This window comes from Triturus cristatus, chromosome 7, assembly GCF_964204655.1.
Source record: "Triturus cristatus chromosome 7, aTriCri1.1, whole genome shotgun sequence".
NCBI lineage: Eukaryota > Metazoa > Chordata > Amphibia > Caudata > Salamandridae > Triturus > Triturus cristatus.
The window spans coordinates 766,491,622-766,508,531 of record NC_140590.1 but is presented as its reverse complement, the minus strand read 5'-3'; positions in this window follow the sequence as shown (position 1 = coordinate 766,508,531).

The following is a 16,910-nucleotide window of genomic DNA, read 5'->3' as shown; positions in this document are numbered from 1 at the left end:
AGCTCCCATGCCTCTTCTCACAGGGGAATGACTTCTCCACAGAGAAAAGAGCATCAGGCCAGAATGAGGGAAGCCAATCTGAGGATTGAAAGGGAAGAACTTGCCCTTGCCAAAGAGAAGCTTGCTCTGGCCAGAGAGCAAAAGTTAAGTGGGTTAGATCCCACTGTTGGCAGCAATATCCCTAAGGATAGAGACAGGACCTATGATATTAGAAACCTGAGCAAGATTGTCCCTCCCTACAAGTGTGGGGATGACATCCACAAATGGATAACTGCTTTGGAGAGAGCCTGCAAAGTACAGCAGGTACCCCAAAGTCAGTGGACAGCTATCTTGTGGCTCTCCTTCTCTGAGAAAGGTAGAGACAAGCTCCTCACAGTTAGTGATGAGCATGCTGACAATTACACTGTCCTGAAGAGTGCTCTGATTGATGGGTTTGGCCTAACCACTGAACAGTACAGGTTGTTATTCAGGGATACCCAGAACACACAGACTCAGGACTGGACTGACTTTGTAGATTGTGCCACTAAGGCTTTGGAAGGCTGGTTATTGGGTAGTAAGGTTAAGGACTATACAGGATTGTATAATTTGATCATGAGAGAACAAATCCTTAATAACTGTCAAAAACAGCTGCTGCAGCAACACTTGATTGACTCTGACCTAACTTCTCCCCAGGAACTGGGAAAGAAGGCAGATAGGTGTGTCAGGACTAGAGTTAAGCAGAAAAACCAGAACCAGGGCGGTGATCAGAAAAAGGCAGACCAGAAGGGTAATGATCCGAAACAAAAAGACCAGAAGTCTTCACCAGGCCCCCAAAAGGCTCAGGGGGAGGGTGGTCCCAAAAAGGATAAAAAGAAAGATGGCCAAAAGAAACCATGGTGCAACTATTGTAAGTCAAACTCACATTGGTTTAGTGAGTGCACCAAAAAGGATAAGCCCCCAGCCACCATTGCCCCTAAGGCAACTGTACCCCCTAGTCCAGCTGTAAGTGGTGGTTCCCAGCAAAAGGGTGTAGTAGGGTTAACCCTGGGAACTGAGGAGGATTCTGGCCTAGTCAGGATACCCACTCAGGCTGTTCTGATCTGTGATGGGGACATAGCTTTGTCCTCTACTGTAGGTTCCAGTAACCTGGGCAAGTACAGACAGACTCCTTTTATCAATAATATAATGGCTCAGGCCTACAGGGACACTGGGGCTAGTGTCACAATGGTGACACCTGCCTTTGCGGACCCTGGACAGATCATGCTAGGTGAGAATTACCTAGTGACCAACGCTAGCAATGCCACTACCTCCCATAGTGTGGCAATTGTTAACTTCTCCTGGGGAGGGGTAACTGGCCTCAAGAAAGTTGTGGTAAGTTCATACCTTCCTGTAGAGTGTCTGTTGGGAAATGACCTTGAAACTTCAGTTTGGTCTGAAGTGGAGTATAGGACCCATGCAGAAATGCTGGGGATAGATGCACATGTCCTTGCTGTGACCAGGTCACAGGCCAGAAAGTGCAACACTGAACAAGTGCTGGATCCTGGGACAATGGACCAGACACAACCCAAGAGAAAGAGCAGTAGGGTAAAGGCTGTGCCTTTCCCCCTGCCTCAGGTGGTGGATCAGCCCTCACAAGAGGATGATTCTGAGAGCCCGGAAGGAACTGTCCTAGAAGAACTGGAACCTGATCAGGTTGAGTTTCTTGGGACAGGGGGACCTTCAAGGGCAGATCTGAGGCAGGCTCAATTAGACTGCCCTTCTCTTGAACCCCTCAGACAGCAGGCTGCTGCTGAGGCTGCAGGGAATGCTCAAGGTACCCATAGAGTGTATTGGGATGAAGGGCTGCTGTACTCAGAGGCTAGAGACCCCAAGCCTGGTGCATCCAGGAGGTTGGTCATACCATTGAGTTTCAGAGGCTTCCTTCTTACCTTGGCCCATGATATTCCCCTTGCAGGACACTTAGGCCAGAACAAGACTTGGGACAGACTTGTCCCTCACTTTCACTGGCCTCACATGTCAGAAGATACCAAGGAGTTTTGCCGCTCCTGTGTCACCTGCCAAGCCAGTGGCAAATCAGGTGGCACCACAAAGGCCCCCCTCATACCACTGCCTGTGGTGGGGGTTCCCTTTGAGAAAAGTGGGGATAGACATTGTAGGACCAATGGACCCCCCTACAGCATCTGTGCAAAGATTCATACTGGTGATAGTGGACCATGCCACCAGGTATCCAGAAGCTATACCCCTGAAGACCACAACAGCACCTGTTGTGGCAAGGGCCCTACTTGGAGTCTTCTCCAGAGTGGGTTTTCCAAAGGAGGTTGTGTCTGACAGAGGGGCCAACTTCATGTCAGGATATTTGACTGCAATGTGGAAGGAGTGTGGTGTAAACTACAAATTCACTACCCCCTATCACCCACAGTGCAATGGGCTTGTGGAGAGATTCAACAAGACCCTAAAAGGGATGATAAAAGGTTTACCAGACAAGCTTAGGCGAAGATGGGACATCCTTTTACCCTGCCTTCTGTTTGCTTACAGAGAGGTCCCACAAAAGGGGGTTGGCTACAGCCCTTTTGAGCTTTTGTTTGGGCATCCTGTAAGGGGACCCCTGTGTTTAGTAAGGGAAGGATGGGAGAGACCTCTCAGACAACCCAAACTGGACATAGTGGATTATGTACTTGGCCTCCGTTCCAGGATGGCAGAGTATATGAAGAAGGCTTCTAAAAACCTTGAGGCAAGCCAAGAACTCCAAAAAGCTTGGCATGACCAAAAGGCTGTGCTGCCTGTGTACCAGCCAGGGCAGAAAGTGTGGGTGTTAGAGCCAGTGGCCCCAGCAGCACTCCAAGACAAATGGTCTGGACCCCACACTATTGTTGAGAAAAAAGGAGAAGTCACCTACTTGGTGGACCTTGGGACTCCCAGAAGCCCCCACAGGGTGCTTCATGTCAACAGATTGAAGGCATATGTTGACAGGGCAGACATGGGCTTACTCATGGCTACAGATGAGGGGCAGGAGGAAGAGAGTGACCCTCTCCCAGACCTGTTGACTCAGAACCCTGATGATGGCTCAGTGGATGGTCTTTTCTGACAGCCTCACTGATCATCAGCAACAGGACTGCAGACAAGTTCTGCAATCCTACAGACATATGTTCTCTCTGACCCCAAGTCAGACAAACTGGTGCACCCATGAGGTGGACACTGGTGACAGTCTGCCTGTGAAGAGTACAATCTACAGGCAACCTGACCATGTCAGGGACTGCATAAAAGTTGAGGTACAAAAGATGTTGGAGCTGGGAGTCATTGAACCTTCAGAGAGCCCTTGGGCTAGTCCTGTAGTTCTTGTGCCAAAACCTCACACCCAAGATGGTAAGAGAGAGATGAGGTTTTGCGTGGATTACAGAGGTCTCAATGCTGTCACTAGGACAGATGCCCACCCAATACCTAGGGCAGATGAGCTCATTGACAGACTGGCAGCTGCCAAGTTTTTGAGCACATTTGACCTGACAGCAGGATACAGGCAAATCAGACTAGCTGAGAATGCAAAGGCCAAAACTGCTTTCTCGACCCCAGGAGGACATTATCAATTTGTGGTAATGCCCTTTGGTTTGAAGAATGCACCTGCCACTTTCCAAAGGTTGGTGAATCAAGTCCTTACAGGCCTGGATGACTACTGTGCAGCTTATCTTGATGATATTGCTGTCTTTAGCTCCACCTGGGAGGATCACCTGGTCCACCTGAGGAATGTTTTAGAGGCCCTGCAAAAGGCAGGCCTCACTATCAAGGCCACTAAGTGCCAGATAGGGCAGAGCAAGGTTGTATACCTGGGCCACCTAGTCGGTGAGGGTCAGGTTCAACCACTGGAGAGCAAGATCCAGACCATAAAGAACTGGACTCCTCCAATTACCCAGACTCAGGTCAGAGCTTTCTTGGGCCTGACTGGGTACTACAGAAAGTTTGTTAAGAACTATGGGTCCATTGTGACACCACTTAATGACTTGACCTCTAAAAAGATGCCAAAGAAAGTTCAGTGGACAGTGAGCTGTCAAAAAGCATTTGATGACCTGAAGCAGGCCATGTGCAGTGCACCTATTCTGAAAAGTCCAGAATAGTCCAAAGAGTTCATAGTCCAGACAGATGCTTCTGAGTTGGGTGTGGGAGCTGTTCTTTCACAACTGAATGTAGATGGCCAAGACCCGCCCATTGCTTTTATTAGTAGAAGGCTGACCCCTAGAGAGAAACGTTGGTCAGCTATTGAGAGGGAGGCCTTTGCTGTGGTTTGGGCCCTGAAGAAGCTGAGGCCATACTTGTTTGGCACTCACTTCAAGATTCAGACAGACCATAAGCCCCTCTTGTGGCTAAATCAGATGAAGGGTGAAAATCCCAAACTTCTTAGGTGGTCCATTTCCCTACAGGGGATGGATTTCACAGTGGAACATAGACCTGGGACTGACCATGCCAATGCAGATGGACTCTCCAGATATTTCCACTTAGAACATGAAGATTCAACTGGTCAAGGTTAGTTTAATGTCCCTAAGTTTGGGGGGGGGGGTTGTGTAGGAGAGTAGGGTCTGCTTTCTATGTTCACCCCCACTTTTTGCTTTTGCTTCACTGGTTTTCGACTTAGATGTGGATGTGGGCCTGCCAATCAGACCCACAGCCCGGCTGTTCTCTCTCTAAATGTATACTATGTACTTTAGGTGCATAACCCAATTGGTAAGGATCACCTTATTGGCCCCTGTATAGTGTACCTTAGGTACCCAGGGCATAGGTGTACCCTAGGCCTACCAGGGGCTGCAGCATGTATTGTGCCACCCCTTGTTGGAAGGGCGTTCTCCGGGGGGGCTTCGGAATACGTTCCTGACCACCCTTTAACCCACCTCTCCCAGAGTTAGGCCGAGCAATGGCGGGGAGGCCCTTCCTGGAAGGGTCTCGTTCCTAGGATCATACACGCTGCGCTTACACAGAGGGACACCACACCGTAGTTCTTAGTCAGACAGTAAACTTTATCGATGGTTTCAGGGGGATCTTTATGATCCGAGATGCAGCTGTTGAATCAATGCCACAAGCGGCGGCGGTTTCGTGATGAGGGTATTGGGGTAACGGGACAGTCTTTTAGGTCAGTGTCTCTGCGGAGTATCCTTCGCACAGCTCTCAATCCTCGAGCCGGGGGATTTGGGTTCACTCGGCAATCTCCGCCGAGTCTCCTGGAGGGGAGCGCCGCGAGTCTCTCAGCAGGCACAGGTGGTTTCAGAGTCTCGGGAGCCGCGACAGCGTCAGCAGGGCTCAGATGGATTCAGCGTTCGGGGAGCCGCGACAGTTTCAGCAGGGCTCAGATGTTTTCAGAGTTCGGGGAGCCGCGACAGCGTCAGCAGGGCTCAGATGGTTTCAGAGTTCGGGGAGCCGCGACAGCGTCAGCAGGGCTCAGATGGTTTCAGAGTTCGGGGAGATGCGACAGCGTCAGCAGGGCTCAGATGGTTCAGAGTTCGGGGAGCCACGACAGTGTCAGCAGGGCTCAGATGGTTTCAGAGTTCGGGAAGCCGCAACAGCGTCAGCAGGGCTCAGATGGTTCAGAGTTCGGGTAGCGTCTTCGGGTTTCAGAGATCGGTCGAGCCGCGACCAGGTCAGCAAGGCTCTCGTAGGTCCAGGTCTTCTCTACCTCCCGTCCCTTCAGCACCCCTTGTTATACTCCCCCTCCTCTTTGAAGTCCGGAGTCCTCGCAGAGAGGGGTCTGGTGCCTGGGGGGCGGTGTGTCGGGATTTCCTGTCGCTCGGCCCTTTGATCTGTTCAGGTTGGTCTGGGAGGGACTCCAGACGCCCAGCATGCGAGGCGCCCGCTCACCGGGGACCTGGTGGCCGATCGAAACCCTCCTTGGGGAGGAGATCAGAGGTGTGACAGGGACGGCGTCTCCTGGTCTGGCTTGGGGGCTTCCCTCTCTCTCGGCCGGGCATGCGTGGTAGGGTCTTGGGGGTTGCTGGGGCCCCGGCCGGCCATCGGATTGTTGGGCCATGGTGGCCGGAAGTCTGTGATACCGGGGATCAGATGTGGTTGTAGTATTGCTTACTGGTCGGGAGGGTCCACGCCACAAGGCCGGTCTCACACGTGCCCCCCCCAGCTGAAAGGCGGGGAGAACTACCCATTCACTTGGGGGTTCTCCTCGCTGAAGCGGAAGAATCGGGACAGGCCGTCAGCGTTGGCTGGTCAGTCCCGGGGCGATGCTCCACAGTGAAGTCCATCCCCTGGAGGGAGATTGACCATCGTAGCAGCTTGAGGTTTTCTCCTCTCATTTGCATCAGCCACCGTAAGGGTCGATGATCCGTTTGAACTCGGAAGTGGGTTCCAAACAAGTAGGGCCGCAGCTTTTTGAGGGCCCAGACTACTGCGAAGGTCTCTCTTTCAATGGTGCTCCACCGTTGTTCTCGAGGTAGTAACCTTCGGCTGATGAAGGCTATGGACTGATCTATGCCTTTGTCATTGAACTGTGAGAGGACTGCCTCGATGCCGTGCTCTGAAGCGTCCGTCTGGACCACAAACTCCTGAGAGTAGTCGGGGGCTTTGAGTACCGGAGCAGTACATATAGCGGCTTTCAAGGCGTCGAACGCTTTTTGGCACGGGGGAGTCCACTGTACTTTCTTCCGGTGCTTCTTGGAGGTTAACTCTGTGAGGGGGCCTGCAATGCTGCCATCGTTTTTAGTATGGTAACCGGTGAGGCCCAGGAAGGCCCGGACTTCCGTTTGGGTCGTGGGGGGTTCCCAGGACAAGATGGCGTCGATCTTTGGCTAGAGGGGGGCGACCTGCCCGCTCCCCACCTGGTGTCCCAGATAGACCACTGAACCCTGTCCAATTTGGCACTTGCTGGCCTTGATGGTTAGGCCGGCGTGGCGCAGGGCCATCAGTACTTGTCGAAGGTGCTGGAGGTGTTCGGTCCATTGGGAGCTGAATACTGCTATGTCGTCTAGGTACGCTGCGCTGAACCCCTCTAGCCCGGCCAAGACCCTGTTCACCAGTCGCTGGAAGGTGGCCGGGGCATTTTTCATCCCAAAAGGCATAACTCTGAAGCGGTAGTGCCCATCCGGGGTGGAGAAGGCGGACCGCTCCTTGGCTCCCTCAGTGAGCGCAATCTGCCAGTATCCGCAGGTCAGGTCGAAGGTGCTGAGGTAGCGAGCGGCCCGAGGCGGTCGATGAGCTCGTCTGCGCGGGGGATAGGGTGAGCGTCCGCTCGGGTGACCGCATTGAGTCCCCGGTAGTCTACACAGAATCTCAGCTCGGGGGCGACACCAGGGGCTGCTGCCTTCGGGACCAGTACTACCGGGCTGGCCCATGGGCTGTCGGAGGGCTCAATCACCCCTAGGGTTAGCATCTTAGCTACTTCGGTCTGGATGCAGGTCCGGACTCAGTCAGGGACTCGGTAGGCTTGGTGTCTCACCGGCGGGCTGTCTCCGGTGTCTACGTCGTGGACACACCAGTCGGTGACCCTAGGGGTGAGGGAGAAGAGGTCTGTGAATTGTCCCAATATTTGGCGGCAGTCATCGGACTGTTGGGGGGTGAGGGTGGACGAAAGTCTCACCCCCTCTACGGAGCCATCTTTCTCTTTTGCACACAGGGGGTCCGGAAGGGGCTCTGTGTCTTCTTCAGCCCCATCGTCGGTGGCCAGGAGCAAACTCAACTCCGTCCTCACGAAGTGGGGTTTGAGGCGGTTCGCGTGGAGGACCCGGAGGGGGTTCCGAGGTGACTGAACATCAACTAGATACGTGACTTGACTCTTCCGCTCGACCACTTTGAAGGGTCCAGTCCATCTGTCTTGGAGGGCGCAGGGTTTCACCGGGGCCATTACCCAGACCTGTTGGCCCGGCTGAAACTCGACCAGCGTGGCATTCTGGTCATACCAGCGCTTCATCTCTTCTTGGCTAGCCTCGAGGTTTGCCTCGGCGAGCTCCCGGAACTTCCGGGTCTGGTTGCGGAGCGCCAGGATATAGCGGAATACATCGGGAGGGGTTCCTCGGGCAACCGTTTCCCAGCCCTCCTTGACCAGGCTCAGGGGTCCCCGGACAGGGTGTCCGTAGAGTAATTCGAACGGGCTGAACCCCAGAGACTTTTGGGGAACTTCCCGGTAGGTGAACAGGAGGCAAGGGAGGAGGACGTCCCATTTCCAGCAAAGGGGTTCTTCGAGGCCCATGATCATCCCTTTCAGGGTACGGTTAAATCGCTCGACTAGGCAATTGCCTTGGGGGTGGTATGGGGTGGTGAATTTGTACGACACCCCGCATTGTTGCCATAGGGACCTCATGTACTTGGAGATAAAGTTCGTGCCACGATCACTCACGACTTCGCGAGGGAACCCCACGCGGGAGAAGATCCCCATCAAGGCCCGGCCCACCACGGGGGCCGTCACGGTGCGGAGGGGAATGGCGTCTGGGTAGCGGGTGGCATGGTCCACCAGGACGAGGATGAACCTGTGGCCCTGGGCGGTCCTGGGATCCAGGGGTCCCACGATGTCAATCCCCACCCGCTCAAAAGGGGTACTAACAACGGGGAAGGGTTGTAGCGGAGCCTTGCGCTTCCCACCACTTTTTCCGCTGGCCTGGCACGTGAGACATGACTTGCAGTGGGCCTCGACATTCGCTCGCATTTTGGGCCAATAGAAGTGGGTCACCAGGCGATGATAGGTTTTGTCTTGGCCTAAGTGTCCTGCCAGGGGTACATCATGGGCTAGGCCTAGGAGGAAACTTCGGAAGCGCAGGGGTACCAGGGCCGATCCCAGCTCGGCCGACTTCTGTTCGCTGTACAGGAGGCCGTTTTCCCAATATACCCAGTGGGTTCCGCACTGGTCGCCTGCTGTCTGGGCTTCGGCCTGCTGTCGGGGTCCAATGAGTGAAGGGCAGGTGGCTTGTTCCCTGCAGAATTCTTCTCGGGAGAGTCCTCCCTTGCCGCGCCAATAGGCCATCTCGGGTAGGTCCCCGAGCTTGGTCAGTTGCTCGGGGTCTGGATGCGCTGACCCGTCATTGGGAACGGGTTCTTCTTCCAGCAGAGGGTCGTCGGGCTCGGGTGGCACGTCCCGGTCCTCGGGGACGGCGACTGGGTTCAGGGGTAAGGTCTCAACTCCCTCGGAGGAAGGCGATCGGGCAGCCATGGAGCGCGTGGTGGCGCATACCCATTCGGGTAGGCCCATCATCTCCAGATGGGCTCTTCGTTCCACTTGTCTCCACAGGGAGCTCTTGAGGTCATTGCCCAGGAGGCAGTCTACTGGTTGGGATGTTCGGACTGCCACTCTCAATTCTCATCCCCATTCGACTCATCCCCATTCGAAGAGTACCAGGGCCATCCGGCAGAGGCTCTCGGAGTTGTCCGAAGATATGACTGGACAGAAGGCGTCGGGCAGGATCTGGTCTTCGGATACCAGGTGGCAGTGGACCGCTGTGACACTCGCCCCGGTGTCGCGGAGGGCCTCGACTCGGTGGCCGTTGACCGTTACTTGTTGTCGGTATTTTTCCGTGTTGGCGGGTAGGGGTGTTCCGGGGAACCATCTCTCGGTCTCCTAGGGAGACCAGGGCCATGGCTGCTGGTTCCCACTCTTCGGAGTCTTCCATCTCTTCTCCTAGGGCCACGGAGGCCATATGTCGGGCTGGAGGGGCTGCCGCTGCGGGTTGTTGGTACATGGGACACTGGGGGTCACTGGCATAGTGTCCGGGCTGCTGGCAGCGGAAGCAGGTGATCTTGACTCGGGGTCCCTGCCTCCCCGGGGGCCCTGTGCCGGCTGGAGGTGGGGCTGGAAAGTGCATGGGTTGGCCTCTGGGGGGACTATGCTGGGATTCCCTCGGTCGGCCTTGGTTCCCTCCGCCCCTCTGGCGGGGGGGTCCCTGACTGTGGCGACTGTAGTCTCCCACAGGGCCCCGGGAGGCCCGGGTGTTCACCCATCGGTCAGCTTCGACTGCCAGTTTCCGAGGGTCAGTGAGCTTGCTGTCCAGGAGGTGCTGGCGTAACTCCACAAAGCAATTTGCGGACAAGTGTTCCCATGCTATTAGGTCAAACAGTTCCTCAAAGGTGGAGACCTTGCTGCCCTTGATCCACCCGTCCAAAGCCCTGCTGTAAAAGTTCACGTATTCCACCCACGTAGTACCGGGTATCTTTTTGCAGTCTCGAAACCGTTGCCGGTACATCTCGGGGGTGAGTCCATATCTGGCTAATAGAGCCTCTTTCATGTGGCTGTACGAATTCAGCACCGTGGAGGGCAGGTCCAGCAGGGTATCTCTCCCCTCGCTCAGGAACTGGCCCCACAAGCCAGCCCCTTAATCCTTCTGCGGAACTCGGTGGGAGGTCATAGCGACTTCGTAGGCCTTGAACCACTGCTGGATGTCGTCGTTCTTGTAGTATTCCTTCACCACATCCTTGGGAATGTGGACCTTTGGTTCCACGGCGGAGGAGGTCGGTGGGCTTCCCGTGGTTCTGGACTCCTCACTTTTGGCCTTGAGTTCGATCTCTTTTAGGCTGCGTTCGTGTTCTTGTTGAAGTTTTCTTTCTTCGTGTTCTCGCTGGCGTTTCTTTTCCACAAGTTCCCCTTGTAGGCGTAATTGTTCTACGGCTAACTTCTTTTCTGCCAATTTTAGTTCTCCCTCTATTTTTAGTTTGGCTAGTTCTAGTTCGTGGTTAAGGCCCCTCTCTCGGTCCGCTAGCTCTTCCGGGGATAGGCCCCCCTCTGGGGCGTTGCTCTTTACCGGGATGCTTCATGGTTCGGTTGGCGGCTCTCCTTCGGTTTGGGGCAGGGATGCTCCTGCCTCGACCCAGGTTTTCAATGCTTCCTGGAAATCTTCTTTAGTGCTTAATCCGGTGGTAGCGATTCCAAGGTCTTTGCAGAACTGTTTTAGTTCTCGATGCGTATAATATTCCAACCGGTCCTCTCGGAACGTCGGGCTTGTGTTGGTTCCTGCGGTACTCATTGTGGTTTCTCCTTCCATCTCCTTCCGGTAGTGCGTCAGCCGTTCACTGTATGATCTCTAGGTGTCGGCTCGGATCCCGTCGTCTGCCACCAAATGTTGGAAGGGCGTTCTCCGGGGGGGGGGCTTCGGAATACGTTCCTGACCACCCTTTGACCCACCTCTCCCAGAGTTAGGCCGAGCAATGGCGGGGAGGCCCTTCCTGGAAGGGTCTCGTTCCTAGGATCATACACGCTGCGCTTACACAGAGGGACACCACACCGTAGTTCTTAGTCAGACAGTAAACTTTATCGATGGTTTCAGGGGGATCTTTATGATCCGAGATGCAGCTGTTGAATCAATGCCACAAGCAGCGGCGGTTTCGTGATGAGGGTTTTGGGGTAGCGGGACAGTCTTTTAGGTCAGTGTCTCTGCGGAGTATCCTTCGCACAGCTCTCAATCCTCGAGCCGGGGGATTTGGGTTCACTCGGCAATCTCCACCGAGTCTCCTGGAGGGGAGCGCCGCGAGTCTCTCAGCAGGCACAGGTGGTTTCAGAGTCTCGGGAGCCGCGACAGCGTCAGAGGGCTCAGATGGATTCAGCGTTCTGGGAGCCGCGACAGCGTCAGCAGGGCTCAGATGTTTTCAGAGTTCGGGGTGCCGCGACAGCGGCAGCAGGGCTCAGATGGTTTCAGAGTTCGCGGAGCTGCGCCAGCGTCAGCAGGGCTCAGATGGTTTCAGAGTTCGGGGAGCCGAGACAGCGTCAGCAGGGCTCAGATGGTTTCAGAGTTCGGGGAGCCACGACAGCGTCAGCAGGGCTCAGATGGTTCAGAGTTCGGGGAGCCGCGACAGTGTCAGCAGGGCTCAGATGGTTTCAGAGTTCGGGGAGCCGCGACAGCTTCAGCAGGGCTCAGATGGTTCAGAGTTCAGGTAGCGTCTTCGGGTTTCAGAAATAGGTCGAGCCGCGACCAGGTCAGCAGGGCTCTCGTAGGTCCAGGTCTTCTCTACCTCCCGTCCCTTCAGCACCCCTTGTTATACTCCCCCTCCTCTTTGAAGTCCGGAGTCCTGGCAGAGAGGGGTCTGGTGCCTGGGGGGCGGGGTGGTGTGTCGGGATTTCCTGTCGCTCGGCCCTTTAATCTGTTCAGGTTGGTCTGGGAGGGACTCCAGACGCCCAGCATGCGAAGGCGCCCGCTCACCGGGGACCTGGTGGCAGATCGAAACCCTCCTTGGGGAGGAGATCAGAGGTGTGACAGGGACGGCGTCTCCTGGTCTGGCTTGGGGGCTTCCCTCTCTCTCGGCCGGGCATGCGTGGTAGGGTCTTGGGGGTTGCTGTGGCCCCGGCCGGCCATCGGGTTGTTGGGCCATGGTGGCCGGAAGTCTGTGATACCGGGGATCAGATGTGGTTGTAGTATTGCTTACTGGTCGGGAGGGTCCACGCCACAAGGCCGGTCTCACACCCCTGGCCTGGCCTTCCATTATGACACAACTGGCTGATCACTCAGCTGGGGCAAGGTCGTGTAGTCACTCCTTGCTTAGGTGTAGTATTTCTATACCTACCTTATATATAGACACATGTGTACCTATCAGCCACTCCTATGGCAGGCCTTAACAATCCTGGAGGCAGAGTGCTTGGTAACATGTGAGATTGTGCTCTAGCATGAGCTGAGCCTGTCTGCAGCTTTCGGAACCATGTCCTTATAGCTGTTCTATGATAGAGCCTACCATATACTCTTAAAGTACCTTATAATCTTAAACGGTTATGGTAACTATGGTTTGGCTTTATCAAAACATGTCGTGTAAGGTGTCTAACACCTTGGAATAATACCCCCATACCATTTCTGGCAATGAGGATATTATTCCTCCCTTCTAGAGGGAGAAGACATGTTGAAACCTACTTACCCGGTTAAAGTTAACCAGAGCCCCAGCATCACAAAATGGATGCTGCTGCCACAGACACAAGTCTGACCTCCTGCTGCTGGGAGTCCTTCCAGCGAGGGAGGCTTGGACAATAGGTTTCCTGCCTTGGGAGGTACGAGCACCACCCCAGACAGGACTTAGTGTATTGGGGCAGGGAGGGATGAAAGAAACTAGACACTGCCTGGGGCACACAAGGTGTCCCATGCATAGTCCAGTTCAAACCGGCGCTGGGGCATTCCAGCCCCAGCTCTGGCGCGAAACTGGACAAAGGAAAGGGGGTGTAACCACTCCCCTTCCTGGTCCCACCCATAGGAGGGACCTTGCAGGTAGCCCAGCCCACTAGCCCAGTATATCAGTAGGTAGCTGAGCCCTGCTAAATTAGATTAACCTGAATCTGCAACTTGAACAGAAACTCTGGACCTTCGACATTCGACCTCAGGAAGAAGACTGAAGAAATCTCCCTTGTGGCCAAGGAGTGACCACCCTGGGCAACCAGGCACCATCCAGTGACCGCTGCTTGCTTTGCGACTGATCCTACGAGGGACGACTGCAGAGACTGACCAGCGCCAAGACTTCCAGACACCTCTGACCCAGATCCACATCTGCAGTGAAGCTGAGACCCGTGGAGGCGACGAGGGACGTGGGACCGGCGACTTGGGAAAAGTGGCTAGTAACTGACTAGCGCGACTTCTGAGGCTTCCTCGAGGCTGTGCTTGGGAAATTGAGAAGCCCCAATCCCGAGCACCATCTGCAAAGAAGATCAGCTCCCCACACTTCACGTGTTCTGCGTGGGGCCCTTCTGCACCTGAGTTGCTCGACGTGTTGTCCGGTTGCTGGCCCGTTGGCTAGTAGCCTCTGCGACGACGAACCTTTGTTTTCATCTTGCTGGTCCGGCTCCTCCAGACTGGCACCCGCTCCTCTGTGAAAGAGAAGCACCCCAGACCTTCCTGGTCTGCACCAGAAGCAGGTCCTCCATCCTGCGTGGGTTCCGCTTGCCAAGGCTTGTTGGATCCTAGCTCGACTTCGACACCGCCGACAGAAAGAGCCTTCGTGGGACAGATCGTCTCCTGGTCCTGGTTGTCCTCGACGCCTCCTGGTACCCGTGGCTGCTGCGACAAGCTTCACCTTTTCACCTGCATCTGCACGACATCGCCTGGTTCTTTCCTGGTTCCTTCCCGGCTCCTGGCTGGTGACCTAGACTCTGTCCCTTCTGCTTGCAGGTATCCTTCCTTCTTGATTCCATCCTCGGGATCCACCGGACACTCTTCACTGACTGCCTGTCAGCAACTTTCCTTCAGGCATCCATAGAAGTCAACGACGAAACCCGACGCAAGTTCACACCTATGCACCCGCAGCCCGTGGGCTAGGTAACTTGAGTACTCTGGTGCTCACAAGGGTATTGACTATCCTAGGGTCTAGTTTCCGAGTCAAAACTTTCTAGCTATTCCAGAAGTGTCCTAAAACTGTTAAACTCTAATAACTACTATTTCTATCGACTTTTACGCATTATGCGTGAGTGTTTCCACTCTGCACCTGAATCCCGTGGGCCTCCCACTTCCTAACCTTTGGTAGTATAGTGTAGCCCCAGCGATTCCCTAGGCCTAGGCCTATCCTGTGTTCGTGACAGTGGTTCTTATACCACTTACTTAGTATATGGTTTGCGTGGCCCCTAGGGCCTAACTGTATTACTTACCTGTGTGACTTAATGTATGCTTAAATAAGACTGTGTTGTACTTACCTCGAATCTCATAAAGAGTGCTGAGGGTTTGACTAGAATAAATACATTCTATTTTTATATATATCTGTTGGGGTGTCCTTTCATTTGGTATTCAAGGGATTACAAATGGTATAACAGCTGGCTTCACATGCCATACAGAGTTTAGCCTAAGACTGCTCTTGTCCATGCTACCACTAGGATAGCTGGTCTATAAGGTTGACTTTACAACCAATCACCATAAGGGTTGTTTGGACTGATACAAGGTGTACACTAGAATTAGTGACATCATATATCAGGACAACTTCTCACACCAGATACCGAAAGTGAGGGAAAGATTCTTGCGGAAGACCCCCGAGGAGTTGTAGGGAATTCCAACATCCAGTTAGAAGAAGGGACAGTTAGTCAGCAGGAAGATATTGTGCAAGAAACACCAGGAGGGAGAAAAGCAGGGAAAATAAAATAAGTGGTGGAAAGAAGAACAGCTGAAAGCAAAAAGCAAGTTGAAACAGAATCAGAGGAAAGTGATGAGGAAGTACCAGAAGGTCGAGTCCTGAGAAAAAGAGCATGGAGTGCTGAAAAGAACGATAAAGGAAATGAATCGAAAAGACCAGCAAGAGATGAATTCTGGCCTAATAAGAGAATAAGATATCGACTGACTCGAGTGAATTCACCAAGAGCAGAGCAGGTGAATGAAGTATCAAGTCAAGAAAAATCGAAAATTGAGAAAATAACTACAGCAGAAGAAACCAAAAGAACAAAAAAGCCCAACCAGAAGTATAAGTCGCCAGAATGGTTGTATGTGGCCCTGCCTGAAATAAAAGAAGAGGCGGATAGCCAAGAAAATCCAGAGGTGACTGTACCGGAAGTGGTTGAGGAAGACGAAGAATCGGAAATCCTGAGAGTTATCTTGTCTGATATTGGAGAAGAGACGGATGTTCAGGAAGTTCTGTCAAGATTATGAGAGAAAAGTGAAAGACGATCAAATGCCAAACTGAATAAGACGAAAGTGCTGCTAATGGAAAGAAAATAGAATACAGGAAAAGACATATCTGATAGAACCAAGTAGGTGCTTAGAGCCTTGGGTTAGACAAAACTAGTTGTGAAGTAGAAGAGGCTAAGTCAAAAGACACTGATCATTTTGCGAAATGGCAAACACAGAAAGTAGAAAAGCTAAATGTGTATTTCTAAAACGATGGTTTAAAATGTGTTATTGTTGTACAGGATTACTAATGCTTCTATGGAGTGTGTTAGCATTACTGATTTCATTTAAAGTTACAATAGACACAATAGAATGACAGTGAGAATCAAACTAATATAGAGAAGGTTCAGAAAGTATATACGACTAAAATAGATTATCTACATAAAGACAGGTCTATAAATGATTTCTCTAACAATGTGTTCTCGAAACTTTTATACGAATATGTAAAGACAATGGATGTGAGGGATTGCTACGTTTGTATGCAGCTACCTGCATCTGTATCAGAGGGAGTGACCTACCATCACCTCCCAGCAACATATGGAATAACATGTAGTGTGATAGCTAGTCTGTTTTACCAAATAGGGAAATTAGAATATTATTTTTCAGATTTAGATAACATATTTTCACAAGTACCTGCAATTAACAAGTTGAATAAAGTAAAGCCTGCAAAGGTGTTAGGTGAATTTTTCTTAGAAACTAAAGAACTAACATTAGAATATATATTTTGGAATAATTTGACTTGTAGTTTAAAGAAAGAAGAAAAGACGTTATTGGATATGGTTGAAGAAAGGAGGTTGAAAATGCAAAAGAAAGCATCTGAGAGAAAGGAGGAAAAGACAGTCTGGGATGTTGAAATGGAAAAACACTTGAAGGGAGAAGCTAGTCCAACTATGGCTTTAGATTGGCCTCAGAAAGGGAAGTTGTGTATTAGAAGGAATCAAACTGCATATGATAATTACTTTGTAGGTAACAGTGATTGCTATGATACATACCAAATCATGGGTGGATGGGGATTTAAAGGAGGAAATGATCCAGTTTTTCCTGTTTTTTTTTTTATCTGCGGGAACAAGGCATATTATCGTTTGCCAGACCATTGGTATGGCACATATTATGTAGGTCTGGTTTTCCCAAAGATATTCCACATGGGAAGCGGAGAAGATGGTGTACATAAGTTAGGTAGTCATCTAGCACGTAGAAAGAGAGAATCTTGGTCAGAAATTGTAGGAGACATTTTTTGAGCATTGATACCAGCAGTGGGAATATCTCTGAATGCACACAAAGGGGCCGATTCCGATTCCGGCCGCAAAACGAACCGACCGACACGGACCCGGACCGAATACCGACCGACACAGACCAGCGCCGTACGACCCGTGCAGTACGATGCAACGCATGTGAATTATAACCGACACGTACGGA